General features: G+C 39.0%; 1 long non-coding RNA gene across 2 annotated transcripts; it reads left to right on the top strand.

Annotated features, from left to right (window-relative positions):
* The first annotated feature begins 203 nt into the window (after positions 1-203).
* Positions 204-11,151, top strand: LOC106063622 (uncharacterized). 2 transcript variants are annotated; one of them, XR_008778056.1, is made up of 3 exons: positions 204-720; positions 10,397-10,497; positions 11,098-11,151. It is a non-coding gene; the product is annotated as an uncharacterized LOC106063622 (long non-coding RNA). The 2 variants fall into 2 exon arrangements; XR_008778057.1 differs by lacking the exon at positions 204-720 and adding an exon at positions 10,071-10,153.

Below are 11,151 nucleotides of genomic sequence, written 5' to 3' on the forward strand. Positions count from 1 at the left end.
TTTGTCAATCACTGGGGGTAGGGGGGAGTCTGGTATAAAGTTTCCGTGTTGCATTTAGGAGCCCAGAAAACATTAGTTACTTTAGAAAGTAAATCCGCTGCCGAGAACAAACAGAGACGGCGAAAGAAAATCTAAATCTACCACCTGCGGACAATTGTTATGCTTGCCCTGAATGTGGCAAAATATGTAGGTCACATCTGGGGCTGCGCAACCACGTGACTCGCACTCACAAGACAAACCTTATTATTATTAGTTTTGGAACGAAGTATAATCGACTTGACTTTGAACCCGACATAGTGACGACATAGGCATTGGGATTCAAGATTAGGATTGTAGATTTTTAGATCCAGTTATTGCTAGGCTCTCAAGGGGGATAACATTGTCGTAGTGACTGACTCAACTGTGGCCCATTCTGAATTAAAGATTGTTATGATGTTTTGTTTGTTTGTTTTACATAATTCGGATGTTCCTTCAGAGTTGAAGATAGTTTACTTCCTAGTCCAAACCTCCCGCAGGACGACGGGGGATGGAAGCGGGCAGGGTTTGAACCCTCGACCGTCGATAAATCCGAACGACAGTCCAGCGAGCAAACCGCACGACCAGGCAGCCATCTCAAGTGACTGTCCATTGAGCCTGTTCGTTACTTTTCGCTCTTTGTGACGTCATGTAGTTCGATATTTTCGGACTCGCACCTGTAATACACGATCTACAATTATCAAGGTACTTTAGAAATACTTTAAGTACAACTTACATACATACATTCGTTATACAACTTACTTTGTCAGTCTACGCTAGCAGAGTGGTTACCATGTTTGATTGATAAACCTAAGAAGGCTTGAGCCACGAGGTCATTTTCATTTTTTTTTTATTTTATAAATGCTTTTTTTAAATTGAGTATCTAGATCTACGACAAATTTAATGACATGCCTGATCCTATGCTTAATATAAGATTTAAAAAAAAAATATTTTCTTGTTGTGACTTCTACTGGGAATACAAAAGTGTTTTATTTCGTAAAACGTGTCTCTGCTATTTTTTCATGAACACAACTATCTCCAATATATTTTGGACTTTTATTCACCAGTAGTAGTTTCTAAAAATGCAAAGAAATATTGACAAATTAAGTTATTACATATACTTGTTAGTTATTATAAATGACCTTAGAACATTTCTAGTTCAATTATTACGGCATCTAGTAACTAATAGTGATGTAAGCCCATGTGGGTTGTAGGTCTAGGCTTGTAAAAGGACAAGCAAAGGAAAACGAGAACTATGAACAATTCTGAACAAAGTTCTTACATTTGTTGTTGTGTTACCATAAAATTAGATGTTGTTTTTTTTTATAAATGCAATGTATTTTTTGGAAAGTGAATAAAAAAAAAAGATTCTCAGTAATTGTGGGGGCAATCTAACACAATTACAAAACATGGTAAAAATATGTCAGAAATCTAAAGCCCCCATGCCTGACATCCTAGCTGGTAGTCTCTACTTTGTGTATTCACGAATCTATTAATCCACTAGTTTGACTACATATATTCATTTGGTGAAATGTCGAATGGATATTTATACTACGGTTATTGTGCATCCGTACATTCATCTTGCTCATTAACGGCTTTATAATGAATTTAATATAATTTATGTATAGATAGATACTAGGATAGTTTTTAATTTCTTGCATATTTTTCAGTATAATTTATTTCTTTTTCATTTGGGGCCATCGTAATGATTCTATTCACTTCTTCTAGGACTTTAATTGCGCAAGTCCGGCCCTGCGTTTGAGTCGCCTCCCTTAATCTGACAACCTATAAGTGCAATGTAAAAGGTCAAAGTTCTTACAAAGTTTCCCTGCTGTCCAAAAGCTCCATGTTGGACAAAGAAATTATGTCCATGGGTCTGACCAGTGTGACATTAAAACTTGCCTTCATTGCCGTCAATGGGCTGGAACGATGTGGTAAATGGATACCTATCAATCAGATAGTATCAATTAATCAATTAAAAGACTGAACAATAATTACTGCTGCGAGGGGAGGGGAATAACTGTTAAAAAAGATCATTGTTGCTTATTTTTACATTGTTTCGAATGTTCCTTCAGAACTGATGACTAATTCAATTATAAGTACTTAATTAACTAATTGGTTAGTTTTCTTTATTGATTCGTGTCTTATGTCAATGAGTAAAAAAAGCAAAATTTTAACTAAATCTGAGAAAGGGTGTGGGAGAGATAACTTGTACAAACTTTTTTACAGACAGACAGACAGAATGAGTTGATATTAAATGATATAAAAATGAAGGTTGAGCATCACATAAAAGATGTTTGAGATGCCACTGCGAGATGTTTGAGATGCCACTACGAGATGTTTGAGATGCCACTGCGAGATGTTTGAGATGCCACTGTGAGATGTTTGAGATGCCACTGCGAGATGTTTGAGATGCCACTGCGAGATGTTTGAGATGCCACTGCGAGATGTTTGAGATGCCACTGCGAGATGTTTGAGATGCCACTGCGAGATGTTTGAGATGCCACTGCGAGATGTTTGAGATGCCACTGATAGATGTTTGAGATGCCACTGCGAGATGTTTGAGATGCCACTGCGAGATGTTTGAGATGCCACTGCGAGATGTTAGTGATGCCACTACGAGATGTTAGTGATGCCACTACGAGATGTTTGAAATGCCACTGCGAGATGTTTGAGATGCCACTACGAGATGTTTGAGATGCCACTATGAGATGTTTGAGATACCACTACGAGATGTTTGAGATACCACTATGAGATGTTTGAGATGCCACTGCGAGATGTTTGAGATGCCACTACGAGATGTCTGAGATGCCACTGCGAGATGTTAGTGATGCCACTGCGAGATGTTTGAGATGCCACTGTGAGATGTTTGAGATGCCACTGCGAGATGTTTGAGATGCCACTGCGAGATGTTTGAGATGCCACTGCGAGATGTTTGAGATGCCACTACGAGATGTTTGAGATGCCACTACGAGATGTTTGAGATGCCACTGCGAGATGTTTTAGATGCCACTACGAGATGTTTGAGATGCCACTGCGAGATGTTTGAGATGCCACTGCGAGATGTTAGTGATGCCACTACGAGATGTTAGTGATGCCACTACGAGATGTTTGAAATGCCACTGCGAGATGTTTGAGATGCCACTACGAGATGTTAGTGATGCCACTACGAGATGTTTGAGATACCACTGCGAGATGTTTGAGATGCCACTACGAGATGTCTGAGATGCCACTGCGAGATGTTAGTGATGCCACTGCGAGATGTTTGAGATGCCACTGTGAGATGTTTGAGATGCCACTGTGAGATGTTTGAGATGCCACTGTGAGATGTTTGAGATGCCACTGCGAGATGTTTGAGATGCCACTGCGAGATGTTTGAGATGCCACTGCGAGATGTTTGAGATGCCACTACGAGATGTTTGAGATGCCACTACGAGATGTTTGAGATGCCACTGCGAGATGTTTGAGATGCCACTGCGAGATGTTTGAGATGCCACTGCGAGATGTTTGAGATGCCACTGCGAGATGTTTGAGATGCCACTACGAGATGTTTGAGATGCCACTGCGAGATGTTTGAGATCCCACTGCGAGATGTTTGAGATGCCACTACGAGATGTTTGAGATGCCACTACGAGATGTTTGAGATGCCACTGCGAGATGTTTGAGATGCCACTGCGAGATGTTTGAGATGCCACTGCGAGATGTTTTTTTAGATGCCACTGCGAGATGTTTGAGATGCCACTGCGAGATGTTTGAGATGCCACTGCGAGATGTTTGAGATGCCACTACGAGATGTTTGAGATGCCACTGCGAGATGTTTGAGATGCCACTGCGAGATGTTTGAGATGCCACTGCGAGATGTTTGAGATGCCACTGCGAGATGTTTGAGATGCCACTGCGAGATGTTTGAGATGCCACTGCGAGATGTTTGAGATGCCACTATGAGATGTTTGAGATACCACTACGAGATGTTTGAGATACCACTATGAGATGTTTGAGATGCCACTGCGAGATGTTTGAGATGCCACTGCGAGATGTTTGAGATACCACTACGAGATGTTTGAGATACCACTACGAGATGTTAGTGATGCCACTGCGAGATGTTTGAGATGCCACTACGAGATGTTTGAGATGCCACTACGAGATGTTTGAGATGCCACTATGAGATGTTTGAGATGCCACTGCGAGATGTTTGAGATACCACTACGAGATGTTTGAGATGCCACTGCGAGATGTTTGAGATGCCACTGCGAGATGTTTGAGATGCCACTATGAGATGTTTGAGATGCCACTGCGAGATGTTTGAGATACCACTGCGAGATGTTTGAGATGCCACTGCGAGATGTTTGAGATGCCACTACGAGATGTTAGAGATGCCACTGCGAGATGTTTGAGATGCCACTGCGAGATGTTTGAGATACCACTGCGAGATGTTTGAGATGCCACTGCGAGATGTTTGAGATGCCACTACGCCTATGTGTTCCCCATCCCCTGTTTCCGCCTATGACGTTACTTACACATCAGCTCCGTTCCCGGAGTACCTGGAGTAGTAAAGACTAACCAGCGTGTTGCTGATGTTTGAAGTGTAGCTCATCAAAAAATACAAAGAAATATTGACCATTGAATTGTTACATATACTTGTTATTTATTATAAATGAATTTAGAGAATCCTTTTCTTTAGACTCAGTCGTTTAGTGAATTATAGAGCTTCCGATAATTTGGGGCTCTGTGTCATAATTACCAAACATGGATGAAACATGTCAGAACTCTATAGCCCCATACTTAAAACCCTAGCTCGTAGTCTCCACTATAGTCTAAACGTCAAGGCTCATTCACGAATCTTTGGATCCACTTGTTTGCTTACATATGTTAAAAGACTACTCTTTTCCATTTGGTTAAATGTTGAATTAATAACAGTTTAGATAACAGTGACCCAATAGATATTTTCCTAGATATTTCCAAAGCTTTTGACAAAGTTCACCACCATAGTTTGCTTAAAAAATTAAAAAATTTTGGCATTAGTGGTCCATTTTCTGATACGGAGAGAACAAACTGTAATCTGAAATAATAAATAGCTCTAAACCAACACCAATAACAGTAAACTCAGGTGTAACTCAATAAACAGTCTTAGGTCCACTACTACTTCTAATTTACATAAACGAATTATCCAATTGCATAAGTTCAGGAACAAACCTTCACTGTTTTCAGGACCTTTGGTAGGTCAAAAACAGGAGAGAGATATACAGAAAAGATCAGTAATCGGAGGTAGGTCATCTCTTTTCAACATTCATAGAGCCTATGCATCTCTTTTTTTCTTCTTAAGAAGATTTTTTTTTCTATCGAGGGCCGCATTTAAAAAAAAATAGGGGACGGGGGCCGCATATACAGTATTTGTACTCAACGGAGTTGTTATCCTTGTGACTGCTGTCACATTCAATCACCATCGACCTGATCTTACACACGCTTATTTAAAAATTGTAAACAATCCATAGCATTGTATGTGGACCAAAATAATGTAAAAATTTTGCAACGTTTTCAAAGTGTAAAATTGTAACTTTTGGCTTTGACTTGAACCTCTCTTTCAGGTCATAATTTACTTGGAGGTGTGTACTCAGCCTTTGCATTAAGTCAGTGATTCCCAAAGTGGTCTACATAGACCCCCAGGGGTCTACGAGGACTTCCAGGGGGTCTACGGAAGTAAAAAAAATAAATTAGGGAACTATGACTTTAAAATGGGGGGTCTACGATAGTGGATCTCATTTAAGCATGTCAAGACTTTAAGTTTATTTTCTCATCAATGATCTGTACTTTAGCTAAATCTTTGAATTGTAAACCTGTTAGTTGAAAGAATTTTTTTTATTTTTAAATTTTAACATCTTATTTACTTATTTTAATTAGCTTAATTGTATATATGAAAGTAATATATATATATGGCCGAGTCTAGCAAGATATATAGAAGGTACAGTATTGGTTATTATTAATATGTCATCCTTCCTTCCCTGTCAAACAAGTTGTTTTATTTGAGCTTTTTATGTAACAAAGTTTTAATTTAAATCGCTATGAAACCATTTAAGGTGGAACATCATTTGAGACACCCGGGACCCCCGGTTCGGAAGTCAAGCCATTTATCACACAACCACCGAGCCTCCCACTATGAATACATGGAAACCCAATTATTCTTTTCAATTTTATCTTTTATTTTCTTGTTTTTAAATTGAATACAGTCGCAACACTTGACACAAGTTTAGCTGTTTGGGAAGTTATGTAAACCAGCAGTTCACAAACTGTAGTCGTCGTACCTCCATAGGTGTTACGCAGTAAGATGAAAATAATGAACATTTTTTTTTAAATCTAAAAGCATGATTATCCAATGATGGGAAGCGTGGTCGAGAGGCTAAGTGCGCCTGAATTTAGCTTGGCGTGGCTACCTATGAATGGGGCTCAAGGTTCGAAACCCAACTCGGGCAGAGTTGTGTTTACTGCAGCACGGAAACCTTTGTTTATTAATCAACTCTTTTCTCAGTACTGTTTTGAAGTATTTAGTTTGACATCCCAACCATATGTTTTGAAGACTTTCTTGAGACGAATATTCCCAACTGGGTATTGAGCCCGAAGCTTATATGAACCCACTCTTGTCAGTCTGTCTCTCTGGTAAAATGTTTGAACGTTTATCTCCCATTTCTCATTCTCGGATCAAGTTAGAACCTTGCACAATTATTTATTGAACCTGACAAGACATGAATCAATTTAAAAAATTATCAAAATAGGTACTTAATTTTTGGTGATTTATTATTTTGTTTTATATCGAAATAAGGGAAATAAATGCAACTTAATGCTGTATTTATGGATTTCATCCCTTCATTGCCAATTGGCACGTTTTTTCTCCCTATTCCCATTCTCGGGTCAAGTTGTATTTTTAACATAATTATTCATAGTCGATGACAATAGACGAATAAATCGAGAAATTAACAAATTAGTACTAATTAATCAATTTCGTTCTTTGAAACCGCAGCTGAATTTTCTGTTAGCAATAATTTCAACTTAATTTTTTTTTTAGCATAGGAGGAGGCAGAGGAAGTAGCCGTGGACCAGCAAGTAGCAACACTGTGCAGAATTTTCAGTCCCAGCATGGGTAAAATATTGTTGCAACTCTCGGCTAGGCACTCAACGAATAGGCATACAGCTCAACACAGTTCAACAGGAAATAAATACGTGTGTTTATTCACTAGGGCAAACACATAACACCCTTAGGCTTCCTCAGAGTCTAACTACTAATTATACCAGTCCTTTGCTACTTAACCCGAATGTAGACCAACGACAGCCTTCCCCGCTTCGCTCCAGGCCACTACTACAACCCTCAGGCAGCACAAAAGTTGGCCTCTTAGTTTCCCACACATTCAGACTCTTCACAATCCCTGATGCACTGTTCTTCTCTCCATTCTAGTATCTTTATGTTTACGTTCAACAGTGCGCTAGTGCGCACCTCAAGCACTAGTGCAAGGCAGGGTTACAACAATATTTTGCCTTTACATGATTTTATTAGATCGTTTATATCAACTCACGCTGTCTGTTTGTGTGTCCGTCTGGTAAAAGTTTGTACACGTTATATCTACCACACTCAATTTCGGATCAAACTGAAATGTGCACAATTATTTCCTTTTACCCGACAACACAAGAATTAATTTTTTAAAAAGCTGAATCAGTCCACTTTTTAGGTCATAGTCTAAGTATTAGTGAACCTTAAACCTTAAAAGTAGGTCGAGACTTTAGAAACAATAGGCATTACAAGCGTCCATGATCATAAGCTCTCCTCTAGCAGAGTGGTTACAATGTTGAGAAGGCTTGAGCCATGAATTTGAAATAACGTAGTCGTGCCTCCTCACATTAATAGATTGTTATAAATGCATTTTATTTTTAGTCTAGATCTATTACACATTTAATAAGACTGACCCAAACTGCTAATTGATATAACTATGCTGAATATAAGCTTTTATATATATGTGTCATGGGGTGTCTTCCCAACTAATGTCAGGTACCCATCAGAGGCACCCAAGAATCCCAAAATAAAAATCCCAGTCTTCACCGGGAATTGAACCCGGGACCCCAGGTTCAGAAGCCAATCGCTTTACCGCTCAGCCACCTCGCCTCCGTGAGATGTGTACTCTGGAGCTTTAATAAAGTTAATGGTTGGGAAATTGTTCTTTAATTAATTTAAAAAAACGTGTTTTTCTCAGTCAAAGCACGGGCTTCATCTGTTGTTACACTCGCTATCTTGTCTCAAGCTAACCCAACACTTTCAACACAGTTCTTCATAGTATGAAATAAGTATTGGTCTGAGTTTGTAATTGATTGAATACTTCGAAATATTGCCAATAAGAATAATCTTCGTTTACTTTACACTTTTAAGAATGACATGTAGAGACAATGTTTGTTTACCTTCTTTTCATAACAGATAAGAATCAGAAATTTAAATGATTTCTATAGATATTTATAATTATTACTTTTAATATATTTGCATTTTTTTATGTATAAACTGTGGGCACATCTGATTTCTGTTGGCTTCCGCGGCGCATAAAACACTCCGGCGGACCGCACGTGGCCCGGGTGACGTAATTTACCCGCTCCTGCACTCTAATCAAAAGTGATTATTCATTTTTATTAGTTTCGTAGCTTTATTTTGTATCTTATTATCTTTCTTTTTAGCGACTTGTGGTGGGGGTAGGGGGTTGTCCCAAATTTATTTAATGTTGGGCTAACAAAAGTTAAATAGAGTTTTAGTTTAAGGATTGTTCGATGTATAAAAATTTCTGTTAAAAGACCCTATTGGGATTCCATGATATGTTTATCATCTATCCCTTGGCTTCGGTCTGGCGCTGTGAGAGTTCATGTTGCCAAGACCCTCCCCTTTTTCAGATAAGCAGCTGCTATTAAGGTATGTGTGGTACTTTTGTCCTTTCAATGTGTCATAACAGAAGCGCGATGGCTGAGCGGTAAAGCGGTTGGCTTCCAAACCAGAGGTTCAAGCTTTCTCTTGAAGACTAGCCCTTTTATTCTCGGTATCTATGGGCGCCTTTGAGTCCACCCAGCTCTAATGAGTACCTCACACTAGTTAGGGAAAAGTAAAGGCTGTTGGTCGTTGTGCTGGCCAAATGACACCCCTGTTACCCCTGTTGCCATATGCCACAGAAACAGATGACCTTCACATCATCTGCCCTATAGATCGCAAGGTCTGAGAGGGGAACTTTTTTATGCGTCATAAAGGGGGATGTAATTTGAGTGCAAAGTTCTCTACATTTTGTGAATTACCTTGACCTATCTACAATTGTGTGACAAGTATTTTGTGTAGTTTTTTATTGTTCTATATATTATGCAATCATCTGCAAATAACCTGACTTTTTGTTCCTGAATTAATGCCATTTGGTAGGTCCTATGTGTATATTAGAAACATCAGTGGACATAAGACTTCCTTGAGGAACACCTGTGTATTCTGTTACTGGAGCTTATTGCGAGCCAGAACCGTAGTGATGGGGGGGGGGGGCAAGGGGGCACGATGCACTGGGCGCCACACACAGAAAGGCTTCAAAAAATACAATTATTTTAGATATTTTTGTTAGGTAATACATTATAAGGTTATTTGTATTGTATTTAGTACGATTCTCTCTCTCTTAATCAGGCCTTTTCCAAACACTGCTCAATACACACATCAAACTCAAGAACTTGACAGCTAGAGTTCCAAAATATAGTAGTACAACACAATTGGCAGCACAATAAACTGACTACAAATGTTACACTGTACATCACCGTACTGCCGTACTAAACTAAACTACTGTCTCTATATCTCTTCCTGGATTGGTACGTTTTACTCAAGGACTCCACTAGGACCGATTGCATGGTCAACAGTCCCGGCCTCCTAGCTGTCCTGTACTGAAATTACACTACATTACACACTCTGTATCTGGTCCACCAAGGCTTCTGATCACATGACCGCAACACGGGCCATATTTGCGTGCAAACGTCAGACCAGTATTTGTCCTTTGTCCGTCGACGTAGTATTTTAAACTGTATTACTGGCCTGTGTCACATGTGTCAGCTGATTGTACACAGTTAACTCTATCGCGTCGCCAATAGGATTACAACAGTAGGCCTATTATTATTAAATACATTTTATCAACAAGTCTATATTTCTTGTGATGTTCATGGGGCGGGGGGGCGCCAATAGTGTACCTTTAGCCGGTGCACGCTTTGCTCACTACGCCTCTGTCCATAACGATGTGCTCTTTACCTGGATAAATCCTTGGTGCCACGAAGCAGTAATGCCAACATTTTTAAGTAAAGGTGATAAACTTTAGATAAGACTACTAAAATGATATCTCTGTTACAGCCCAGGGTGAAGAAGGCGTGACTAAAATACTAAAGTTAGTTGAAGCAGAGCTGGCAAAGTTAAAGATAAAGTATGCTGTAAGTTATTTGACTAATTTCATGGTAAGATTATTAGTCTATCTACTTATCTTATCTTATCTTTGATAAAAAAATATGGGCGTGATGGCTGAATGGTAAAGGGCTTGACTTCTGAAACAAGGGGTCTTGACTTCAAGACCCGGTGAAGACGGACTTGAAATGTTTAATGGATACCTAGCATTTGTTGTGGATAAGTAAAGGTGTTTGCCACGTAGATCTGAAAGGTTCACATTTGAGCCCATTAGCTCCTTCGTTCTGCGGTCGGGAACTTATGGTTCTAGTCCTAAACCGTTTTAGAACTCTTCGAAAGTCCCCTTTCAATATGCTTGCTTTATACTTTTTAAATTACAGATTTCTACAAGTCTCGCTGCTACAAATTTTAATTTTAAGATAATTCTAGCTACTCTTTCATATAAACCATTTTCAATCTGGAAGATTCTTTTCATATTATGAGTGAGTCTGGTGTGAATGTACACTTTGGTTTCTTATAGTTATAATGTTTTTCGTTTGGTGTAATGCACAAATTGTAAGACAAATTTCCTTACGGATAATAAAGATTATTATTATTATTATTATTATTACCTTCCAAGACGGTTTATATATTTGAAATTGTCCTCTTTTCAGGAGCTGGAACATTCTCAAGAGATAAAGAATAAGCAGCTTAAACAAGCGAAGGAC

The sequence above is a fragment of the Biomphalaria glabrata genome, chromosome 5 (assembly GCF_947242115.1).
Source record: "Biomphalaria glabrata chromosome 5, xgBioGlab47.1, whole genome shotgun sequence".
In the NCBI taxonomy this organism is placed as follows: domain Eukaryota; kingdom Metazoa; phylum Mollusca; class Gastropoda; family Planorbidae; genus Biomphalaria; species Biomphalaria glabrata.